The sequence below is a fragment of the Triticum dicoccoides genome, chromosome 6B (genome assembly GCF_002162155.2).
Source record: "Triticum dicoccoides isolate Atlit2015 ecotype Zavitan chromosome 6B, WEW_v2.0, whole genome shotgun sequence".
NCBI lineage: Eukaryota > Viridiplantae > Streptophyta > Magnoliopsida > Poales > Poaceae > Triticum > Triticum dicoccoides.
Window position 1 is genome coordinate 659,105,599 of NC_041391.1, and position 12,606 is coordinate 659,118,204.

The window sequence follows — 12,606 nt, forward strand, 5'->3', positions numbered from 1 at the left end:
CTTTGGATAAGATGCTCGCCTCCGCGTGTTGTTCTGCTTCTTTTTATCTCCTGTGAAGTTATTGTTGCTTTCTTTATCGCATTGCACCGTAGCTACCATTACCTAATTTACGCTACAATTATACCAAGAATAAATTCTAGATCCGTACATGGTATCTCATGCGAAGGCTAATGAACATTAGTGATATCGCCAAGAGGGGGTCGAGAAACATTCTGGTTTTCACCTTGAAGCTTGATCGCATTCTCTTCCTTTTTCTTTTGATAATTTTCTCGCCTTCGCGCGTTTCTCCACTCCCTTTGGTCTTCTGTCAAGTTATTACTGCATTCTTTATGATGCTTTCTGGTAGACCGCTTGTCATCATTCAGGAGTAGAGATGTTATCTGGGAAGCAGTTGGGGTAGACGCTGGTGCAAAATCTAAACCATCATGACCATGGGCATTTGGGCAGTCATTGTTTTGCCTACATTTTGGACCTACAGGAACAGAACAAAAGCTAGTGGTTAGGCTCATAGAAGAATATGAACACCCATAAGCAGAAGAAGGGAAGGTGTGTCCCATTGCGACAGTGTCCATTGGATGTTTTTGTTTAATATGGATCTTTATTTGGTTTCTTTTAGTGGCAATGAACATCACATATATTTTCTTGTCTTCTGATTGAGCTCTTTGCAATTATTCCTCCCTATATCCTTTTATATTACCATGTAAACCAGCTTATATCATTTTGTCCCTCTGTTTTTGGTAATGGTATGTTTTCCATGATTGCTGTCATTATTGTTGTCCTACATGTGTCTGTGCGTTGGGATTATATGAAGAAAAGTTGCAGCTGAATCATTATTATGGCAGAAGGGAAATCTACTGAATCACAGTCACATTTCCTAATACCCAATGACTCCAGTTCATCGTTTGTCAAACTTTCATCACTACAAAAAGAAACATAACCACTCAATAGCAAAAAATATCATGGATATAATAAGTTACAACATATAGGGCGATTATTATAGCACTTTTAGGAAAACTACCATCCAAAAGTATACTATTGATACTCTTAATATGAGTGTGGCATGGTTTAGTTTTTTTGTCAGGCATGGCTACCCAAACATTTCTGATATTGGAGAAGAAAATATTAGTCACACCTTGAACAATAATAACAACAAAATTGTACTAAAGAACATCATGTGTGCCCATAAAAGAACGTGTTCTGAGAAATTTGATAACACATGCATTATGTTTATATATGACCCCAGCCACAAGCTTTAATTTTACTTTACTACTACTTTTCAACTACAATTGATGCTCTTTATTACTGGAATTCAGTTTACACCCTAATGCTTATTCCCATTAGTAATCTGCTTGATAATTGTCACTTCAGCCATGCATTTTCTCCATATGACTGCAGGAGCCATGCTCAGATTTGTGTTCCCAGGTTTATGACTCGCATTTTCTCCATATGACTTGCATTCCCAGGTTTATGGAGATTTGCGATGCTCAGAGGGACTAATATTGCTAATGAAAAAAAACCACTTGATAATGCATGTTATTTACAAAAGGTACATACCTGGAGTCATTGGGTAATACTCATAAATGTTGTGACTCGGTGCGGGAACGATTTCTGGTATGGATTCGTCGATATTTTTACCCTCATTATGGAATGTAACACGGTAGTTATATGAAATGTCTTGTTTGTACCAGAATGAAGGTCAACAAGACGGGGTACAGGTATACCTGGACTTCCTTGGGGATGTAGATCAACAAGACGGGGTAGAGGTACATCCGATGCCTTTATTTGTTCCAGTGCCTTGCTATTTGAAGTTATCATACTTACTTTTTGTTATGATGAGTGACCTATCACAATTGTAGGTCAACATGAGAAGATGAAATAAAAACCATTTTATAATGCAAGTTATTTACAAAAGCCCCAAACATGGAGTCATTGGGTCGTACTCATCAATGTTGTGACTTGGTGCGGGAACGATTTCTGGGATGGATTCGTCGACGGAATTACCCTCAATATGGCCTGTAAAATGATTTCTCATGTTGTGTTTACATCAGAATAAAGGTCAACAAGACAGGGCAGAGGTATACTTGGACTTCGTTGGGGATGTAGATCAACGAGGGGGTAGAGGTACATCCGATGCCTTTCTCTGTTCCGGTGCCTTGCTATTACAATTTCCCATACTTCGTTGGGGATGTAGATCAACAAGAGGGGGTAGAGGTAAATTTCAATGTCAACGTACAGGAGGACAAAACCGGATGATAATTAGTATATGTTTGGTAAATATTTATCCATGTGCTTCCTTTGAACCTGCTGATTTTCGTGCTTCCTTTCGTAAAGCTTCCTTTGGTACGTGCTTATAGGAAAAACTGAAACCTGGTCGAGCTGGGAACATTTATAAAGAAAAGGTGTAAATCAGCTTCGTGTATAATTCAGAGAAGCATCAACTTGTATGTATGTGCTGTATGTGCTGCCGGCGGAAGCATCAAATTGTATGTATGTGCTGCCGGTGGATCTGTAAAATTCTGAAACCTTCAAGTGTCTTATTGTATGTATGTGTTGTATTATTGAATCGGGCCTTGTTGAATGGACGAAGGGTTTAGGGTTTAGGGGAACCTGATTTAGGCGGACCTGATCCGGCGCAGCCTTCGTGAGATCGGCGGCACCCTCACTGGCAGATGCGTGCGTGGGGTTGTGCGGCGGGCTCCACGGATTGGCTGCGGCGGAGGCATCAGTGGGATTGTGCGGCGACGACGAGACACGACACTGTCATCTATGTGCATGATCTGCGCCGGCCTCCATGGGATCGACGACAGAAGGGATCGATGGTGGCGGCGAAGGGATCGATGGCAGCTGGGGTGGTTCACGTCGTTGTAGGAAAATTTCGAGGGCATCCTAATTGTGGGAGGGGGCCGGCCTCCTGGTCCATTTTTTTTGTGTGGGATAGGAGGAGTCGGAAAAACCATACGAGGTGGGAGGAGGACGAAAACAAACCTGCGAAGGTGGGAGGTGGGACGAAAATAAACCGTACCAGGCTACCAACTCGTCCATTATGAGTCCATTAGGAGTAGAGATTATTTGCAACATCCTCCACCTGAGCCCACGAGGCCTGACCACCGTGGATGCATGCATCTACCCAACTCGTCCATTATTCTGCGAGAGGAAGATAGCCCGGAGGTAATTAATGAAACAATCCTTGTTTTAATTCCAAAGGTGAAAGATCCAACTAACTTATCCCAGTTCAGGCCAATTAGCTTGTGCAACGTCTTATACAAGATTGCTTCCAAAGTGTTATCTAACAGATTGAAACAGATCTTACCTGACATTATCTCAGAGGAGCAGTCTGCCTTCGTTCCGGGACGGCTTATCACAGATAACATTATAACAGCCTATGAGTGCTTACATTTTATGAAGCGAAATAAAGCCCAAAAGAACAGATATTGTGCAGTCAAGTTGGACATGATGAAAGCATACGACCGAGTCGAGTGGACTTACCTTGAAGCAATAATGACCAAGATGAGTTTTGCCCCTTCTTGGGTGGCTACAATCATGCGCATGGTATCATCGGTAAAGTTTTCAGTTCTTTTCAATGGTACTAAGCTTGAGGAGTTTCTCCCATCTAGGGGAATCCGTCAGGGAGATCCTATTTCTCCATACCTGTTTTTGCTGGCAGCGGAGGGCCTTTCGTGCCTCTTAAAAACCCAAGATGAATCATCGAGCCTCAGTGGAATTCGAGTTGCTCTGTCGGCACCGCCGGTGAGCCACTTGCTTTTTGCAGATGATAGCCTGCTGTTTGTCAAAGCCAGTTCTTATGGAGCAAATCAGTTGTCTTCCTTGATGGAAAGTTATTGCAATGCCTCGGGCCAAAGGATCAATTATGCAAAGTCCTCTGTGTTCTTTAGTAAAGGCTGCCCCTCCACTCTTAAGGCCGAAGTTCAGAGTGCTCTAAATATTTCAAAGGAGTCACTATCAGATCGATACCTTGGGATGCCAACGGATGTGGGTACTTGCAAGAATGGAGCCTTCAAATTCCTGAAAGATAGAGTCTGGAATAAAGTTAAGGGGTGGATGGAAAAACTTTTGTCAACAGGTGGCAAAGAGGTGTTGATAAAATCAGAGGCGCAGTCCGTCCCGGTTTATTCCATGTCATGCTTCAAACTGCCGCGCGGACTGTGTGAACATATCAACTCACTGGTCCGGAAATTTTGGTGGGGGAGTAAAGAGGGAAAAAGGAAGCCAAGTTGGGTCTCGTGGAGCACGATGACCAAGCCAAAGTATTGTGGAGGTCTTGGATTCAGGGATATCGAGCTTTTTAACTTAGCTCTCCTTGCAAGGCAAGCATGGAGATTATTAATGGATCCAGACTCGCTTAGTGCACGTGTACTGAGGGCCAAATACCATCCAGGGGCTGATATTTTGAATGCTGAGCTTGGATCGGCTCCCTCACAAATCTGGCGGGCTATAATCGAGGGTCGCGATGTTCTCAAACAGGGCATCATAAAACGTATTGGAGATGGACTCACGACACATATATGGGATCATAATTGGCTCCCGAGACCAGCAAATATGAGACCTATAACTAGCCTCCTCGCCAACCCGCCACAATGGGTTAGTGACCTTATTTTGCCCGGCGCTGAATGGGACCGAGCGGCAGTTTCACAGATCTTCTTACCCACAGATGCACAAGCGATCATGTCTATACCCCTGTGTACCAGACAAATCGAGGATTTCTGGGCTTGGGTACACGAGAAGAATGGGGTTTTTACGGTTCGCTCGGCTTACCGAATGCTGGTTGAAACTAAGATGCGAAGAGAAGCCTGGCTCGACGGGAGAGGACATTCGTCAGATACCTCCAGAGACGCTAAATCTTGGGATAGAATATGGAAAGTTGATATTCCATCAAAAGTCAAAATTTTTTTGTGGCGGCTAGCTCAACAGTCTGTTCCCACAGCTAATGTTTTACATCATCGGGACATGTCAACCTCGACGAGATGCGGTCTGTGTAGATCTGAAGATTCATGGCAACACTCATTACTTCATTGCACGGTAGCTCGGTGTGTTTGGGCGCTACAAGATCATGATCTGGTGGAGACCTTAAATAGCACCCGGGAGCCTGACGCACGTCGATGGCTATTCTCCCTGTTGGATACACTTTCTTCTGCGGAATTCATCCAGGTTGCAGCTACCCTATGGGCTCTGTGGTATGCACGTCGGCAGGCTCTCCATGAGAATATCTTCCAAAGTCCACTATCCACGCACAACTTTATCATGAGATATATCAGAGAGTTGGAAGACTGCAAACCCAAGAAGATTGGTTCGATTACTGCTAGAAGCACCGAACAATTAAGGCAAAACTGGATTCCACCACCGCCGGGTCTCTCCAAGATCAGGGTAGACGGTGCGGTCTCCAGAGATAATCTGTATGGCTCCTTCAGCGCAGTCTGCAGAGATTCTTCGGGTCAGTTCCTGGGAGCTTCAGCAATCAAAATACATGGCATCACTAAGCCTGCAACCCTAGAAGCGCTAGCTTGCTGGGAGGCGCTTGCGCTAGCCTCAGACTTGGCTTTGACCGATTTCATAGTTGCTTCTGACTGCCAAGGTGTGGTAAATGATATCAAGCATGGCACGGGAGGGACTTATGCAAGCACAGTCAAGGAGATTGTTGACACATCAAGAGATTTTCATCAATGTACCTTTATCTTCGAAGGTAGAACATGTTGGGGAACGTAGTAATTTCAAAAAAATTCCTACGCACACGCAAGATCATGGTGATGGCATAGCAACGAGAGGGGAGAGTGTTGTCCACGTACCCTCGTAGACCGTAAGCGGAAGTGTTAGCACAACGCGGTTGATGTAGTCGTACGTCTTCATGATCCGACCGATCCAAGCACCGAACGTACGGCACCTCCGAATTCAGCACACGTTCAGCTCGATGACGATCCCCGGACTTCGATCCAGCAAAGTGTCGGGCATGAGTTCCGTCAGCACGACGGTGTGGTGACGATGATGATGTTCTACCGGCGCAGGGCTTCGCCTAAGCTTCACGATGATATGACCGAGGTGGAATATGGTGGAGGGGGGCACCGCACACGGCTAAGGAACGATCCGTAGATCAACTTCTGTGTCTATGGGTGCCCCCCCGCCCCCGTATATAAAGGAGCCAGGGGGGAGGAGGCGGCCGGCCAAGGAGGGCGCGCCAAGGGGGGAGTCCTACTCCCACCGGGAGTAGGACTCCCTTCTTTCCTAGTTGGAATAGGAGAAGGGGGGAAAGAGGAGGAAGAGGGGAAGGAAAGGGGGGGCGCCGCCCCCCTTCCCTTGTCCTATTCGGACTAGGAAGGGGAGGGGCGCGCGGCCCCCTCCTGCCTCCTTCCCTCTTCTCCCTCGAGGCCCATGTAGGCCCAATAACCCCCCGGGGGGGTTCCGGTAACCTCCCGGTGCTCCGGTAAAATGCCGATTTCACCCGGAATGATTCCGATGTCCAAATATAGGCTTCCAATATATCAATCTTTATGTCTTGACCATTTCAAGACTCCTCGTTACGTCCGTGATCACATCCGGGACACCGAACAAACTTCGGTACATCAAAACTTATAAACTCATAATAAAACTGTCATTGTAACGTTAAGCGTGCGGACCCTACGGGTTCGAGAACTATGTAGACATGACCTAGAACTATTCTCGGTCAATAACCAATAGCGGAACCTGGATGCTCATATTGGTTCCTACATATTCTACGAAGATCTTTATCGGTCAAACCGCATAACAACATACGTTGTTCCCTTTGTCATCGGTATGTTACTTGCCCGAGATTTGATCGTCGGTATCCAATACCTAGTTCAATCTCGTTACCGGCAAGTCTCTTTACTCGTTCTATAATGCATCATCCCGTAACCAACTCATTTGGTCACATTGCTTGCAAGGCTTATAGTGATGTGCATTACCGAGAGGGCCCGGAGATACCTCTCCGACAATCGGAGTGACAAAACCTAATCTCGAAATACGCCAACTCAACATGTACCTTCGGAGACACCTGTAGTACTCCTTTATAATCACCCAGTTACGTTGTGACGTTTGGTAGTACCCAAAGTGTTCCTCTGGTAAACGGGAGTTGCATAATTCTCATAGTTACAGGAACATGTATAAGTCATGAAGAAAGCAATAGCAATATACTAAACGATCAAGTGCTAGGCTAACGGAATGGGTCATGTCAATCACATCATTCTCCTAATGATGTGATCCCATTAATCAAATGACAACACATGTCTATGGTTAGGAAACATAACCATCTTTGATTAACGAGATAGTCTAGTAGAGGCATACTAGTGACTATATGTTTGTCTATGTATTCACACATGTATCATGTTTCCGGTTAATACAATTCTAGCATGAATAATAAACATTTATCATGATATGAGGAAATAAATAATAACTTTATTATTGCCTCTAGGGCATATTTCCTTCAGTCTCCCACTTGCACTAGAGTCAATAATCTAGATTACATAGTAATGATTCTAACACCCATGGAGTCTTGGTGCTGATCATGTTTTGCTCGTGAGAGTGGCTTAGTCAACGGGTCTGCAACATTCAGATCCGTATGTATCTTGAAAATCTCTATGTCTCCCACTTGGACTTGGTCCCGAATGGAATTGAAGCGTCTCTTGATGTGCTTGGTCCTCTTGTGAAATCTGGATTCCTTTGCCAAGGCAATTGCACCAGTATTGTCACAAAAGATTTTCATTGGTCCCGATGCACTAGGTATGACACCTAGATCGAAAATGAACTCCTTCATCCAGACTCCTTCATTTGCTGCTTCCGAAGCAGCTATGTACTCCGCTTCACATGTAGATCCCGCCACGACGCTTTGTTTAGAACTGCACCAACTTACAGCTCCACCGTTTAATAAAAACACGTATCCGGTTTGCGATTTAGAATAGTCTGAATCAGTGTCAAAGCTTGCATCGACGTAACCATTTACGACTAGCTCTTTGTTACCTCCATATACGAGAAACATATCCTTAGTCCTTTTCAGGTATTTCAGGATGTTCTTGACCGCTGTCCAGTGATCCACTCCTGGATTACTTTGGTACCTTCCTGCCAAGCTTATTGCTAAGCATACGTCAGGTCTGGTACACAGCATTGCATACATGATAGAGCCTATGGCTGAAGCATAGGGAACATCTTTCATTTTCTCTCTATCTTCTGATGTGGTCGGGCATTGAGTCTGACTTAACTTCACACCTTGTAGTACGGGCAAGAACCCTTTCTTTGCCTGATCCATTTTGAACTTTTTCAAAATTTTATCAAGGTATGTGCTTTGTGAAAGTCCTATTAAGCGTCTTGATCTATCTCTATAGATCTTGATGCCCAATATATAAGCAGCTTCACCGAGGTCTTTCATTGAAAAACTTTTATTCAAGTATTCCTTTATGCTATCCAGAAATTCTATATCATTTCCAATTAATAATGTGTCATCTACATATAATATCAGAAATGCTACAGAGCTCCCACTCACTTTCTTGTAAATACAGGCTTCTCCAAAAGTCTGTATAAAACCATGTGCTTTGATCACACTATCAAAGCGTTTATTCCAACTCCGAGATGCTTGCACCAGTCCATAAATAGAACGCTGGAGCTTGCACACTTTGTTAGCACCTTTTGGATCTACAAAACCTTCTGGCTGCATCATATACAACTCTTCTTCCAGAAATCCATTCAAGAATGCAGTTTTGACATCCATTTGCCAAATTTCATAATTATGAAATGCAGCAATAGCTAACATGATTCGGACAGACTTAAGCATCGCTACGGGTGAGAAAGTCTCATCATAGTCAACCCCTTGAACTTGTCGAAAACCTTTTGCAACAAGTCGAGCTTTATAGACAGTTATATTTCCATCAGCGTCAGTCTTCTTCTTAAAAATCAATTTATTCTCAATGGCTTGCCGATCATCGGGCAAGTCAACCAAAGTCCATACTTTGTTTTCATACATGGATCCCATCTCAGATTTCATGGCCTCTAGCCATTTTGCGGAATCTGGGCTCATCATCGCTTCCTCATAGTTCGTAGGTTCATCATGGTCAAGCAACATGACTTCTAGAATTGGATTACCGTACCACTCTGGTGCGGATCTTATTCTGGTAGACCTACGAGGTTCAGTAGAAACTTGATCTGAAGTTTCATGATCAATATCATTAGCTTCCTCACTAATTGGAGTAGTTGTCACAGGAACCGGTTCTTGTGATGAACTACTTTCCAATAAGGGAGTGGATACAGTTATCTCATCAAGCTCTACTTTCCTCCCACTCACTTCTTTCGAGAGAAACTCCTTCTCTAGAAAGGATCCAATTTTAGCAACGAAAATCTTGCCCTCAGATCTGTGATAGAAGGTGTACCCAATAGTCTCTTTTGGGTATCCTATGAAGACACATTTCTCCGATTTGGGTTCGAGCTTATCTGGTTGAAGTTTCTTCACATAAGCATCGCAGCCCCAAACTTTAAGAAATGACAACTTTGGTTTCTTGCCAAACCATAGTTCATAAGGCGTCGTCTTAACGGATTTTGATGGTGCCCTATTTAACGTGAATGCGGCCGTCTCTAAAGCATAACCCCAAAACGATAGCGGTAAATCAGTAAGAGACATCATAGATCGCACCATATCTAGTAAAGTACGATTACGACGTTCGGACACACCATTTCGTTGTGGTGTTCCAGGTGGCGTGAGTTGCGAAACTATTCCGTGTTGTTTCAAGTGTAGACCAAACTCGTAACTCAAATATTCTCCTCCACGATCAGATCATAGAAATTTTATTTTCCTGTTACGATGATTTTCTACTTCACTCTGAAATTCTTTGAACTTTTCAAATGTTTCAGACTTGTGTTTCAACAAGTAGATATACCCATATCTGCTCAAATCATCTGTGAAGGTGAGAAAATAACGATATCTGCCGCGAGCCTCAACATTCATTGGACCACAAACATCAGTATGTATGATTTCCAACAAGTCAGTTGCTCGCTCCATAGTTCCGGAGAACGGCATTTTAGTCATCTTGCCCATGAGGCACGGTTCGCGAGTATCAAGTGATTCATAATCAAGTGATTCCAAAATCCCATCAGTATGGAGTTTCTTCATGCGCTTTACACCGATATGACCTAAACGGCAGTGCCACAAATAAGTTGCACTATCATTATTAACTCTGCATCTTTTGGTTTCAACACTATGAATATGTGTATCACTGCTATCGAGATTTAATAAAAATAGACCACTCTTCAAGGGTGCATGACCATAAAAGATATTACTCATATAAATAGAACAACCATTATTCTTTGATTTAAATGAATAACCGTCTCGCATCAAACAAGATCCAGATATAATGTTCATGCTTAACGCTGGCACCAAATAACAATTATTTAGGTCTAAAACTAATCCCGATGGTAGATGTAGAGGTAGCGTGCCGACCGCGATCACATCGACTTTGGAACCATTTCCCACGCGCATCGTCACCTCGTCCTTAGCCAATCTTCGCTTAATCCGTAGTCCCTGTTTTGAGTTGCAAATATTAGCAACAGAAACAGTATGAAATACCCAGGTGCTACTGCGAGCATTAGTAAGGTACACATCAATAACATGTATATCACATATACCTTTGTTCACTTTGCCATCCTTCTTATCCGCCAAATACTTGGGGCAGTTCCGCTTCTAGTGTCCAGTCTGCTTGTAGTGGAAGCAGTCAGTTTCAGGCTTAGGTCCAGACTTGGGTTTCTTCTCTTGAGCAGCAACTTGCTTGTTGTTCTTTTTGAAGTTCCCCTTTTTCTTCCCTTTGCCCTTTTTCTTGAAACTGGTGGTTTTGTTAACCATCAACACTTGATGCTCCTTCTTGATTTCTACCTCCGCGGCTTTTAGCATTGCGAAGAGCTCGGGAATAGTCTTGTTCATCCCTTGCATATTATAGTTCATCACGAAGCTCTTGTAGCTTGGTGGCAGTGATTGAAGAATTCTGTCAATGACACTATCATCAGGAAGATTAACTCCCAGTTGAATCAAGTGATTATTATACCCAGACATTTTGAGTATGTGTTCACTGACAGAACTATTCTCTTCCATCTTGCAGCTGTAGAACTTATTGGAGACTTCATATCTCTCAATCCGGGCATTTGCTTGAAATATTAACTTCAACTCCTGGAATATCTCATATGCCCCATGACGTTCAAAACGTCGTTGAAGACCCGGTTCTAAGCCGTAAAGCATGGCACACTGAACTATCGAGTAGTCATCAGCTTTGCTCTGCCAGACGTTCTTAACGTCGTCAGTTGCATCAGCAGCAGGCCTGGCACCCAGCGGTGCTTCCAGGACGTAACTTTTCTGTGCAGCAATGAGGATAATCCTCAGGTTACGGACCCAGTCCGTGTAATTGCTACCATCATCTTTCAACTTTGCTTTCTCAAGGAACGCATTAAAATTTAACGGAACAACAGCACGAGCCATCTATCTACAAGCAAACATAGACAAGCAAAATACTATCAGATACTAAGTTTCATGATAAATTTATGTTCAATTAATCATATTACTTTAGAACTCCCACTTAGACAGACATCTCTCTAGTCATCTAAGTGATCACGTGATCCAAATCAACTAAACCATGTCCGATCATCACGTGAGATGGAGTAGTTTCAATGGTGAACATCACTATGTTGATCATATCTACTATATGATTCACGCTCGACCTTTCGGTCTCCGTGTTCCGAGGCCATATCTGTATATGCTAGGCTCGTCAAGTATGACCTGAGTATTCCGCGTGTTCAACTGTTTTGCACCCATTGTATTTGAACGTAGAGCCTATCACACCCGATCATCACGTGGTGTCTCAGCACGAAGAACTTTCGCAACGGTGCATACTCAGGGAGAACACTTCTTGATTATTAGTGAGAGATCATCTTAAAATGCTACCGTCAATCAAAGAAAGATAAGATGCATAAAGGATAAACATCACATGCAATCAATATAAGTGATATGATATGGCCATCATCATCTTGTGCTTGTGATCTCCATCTTCGAAGCACCGTCGTGGTCACCATCGTCACCGGCGCGACACCTTGATCTTCATCGTAGCATCGTTGTCGTTACACCATCTATTGCTTCTACGACTATCGCTACCGCTTAGAGATAAAGTAAAGCAATTACAGGGCGTTTTGCATTTCATACAATAAAGCGACAACCATATGGCTCCTGCCAGTTGCCGATAACTTCGGTTACAAAACATGATCATCTCATACAATAAAATAAAGCATCACGTCTTGACCATATCACATCACAACATGCCCTGCAAAAACAAGTTAGACGTCCTCTACTTTGTTGTTGCAAATTTTACGTGGCTGCTACGGGCTTTAGCAAGAACCGTTCTTACCTACGCATAAAAACCACAACGATAGTTCGTCAAGTTGGTGTTGTTTTAACCTTCACAAGGACCGGGCGTAGCCACACTCGATTCAGCTAAAGTGAGAGAGACAGACACCTGCCAGCCACCTTTAAGCACGAGTGCTCGCAACGGTGAAACCAGTCTCGCGTAAGCGTACGCGTAATGTCGGTCCGGGCCGCTTCATCTCACAATACCGCTGAAC

General features: G+C 43.6%; 1 long non-coding RNA gene across 1 annotated transcript; it reads left to right on the plus strand.

Moving 5' to 3' along the window:
* Positions 1-799: 799 nt before the first annotated feature.
* LOC119320176 lies at positions 800-2,246 on the plus strand. The gene is made up of 3 exons (XR_005154837.1): positions 800-1,611; positions 1,689-1,763; positions 1,857-2,246. It is a non-coding gene; the product is annotated as an uncharacterized LOC119320176 (long non-coding RNA).
* The last annotated feature ends 10,360 nt before the right edge of the window (positions 2,247-12,606 follow it).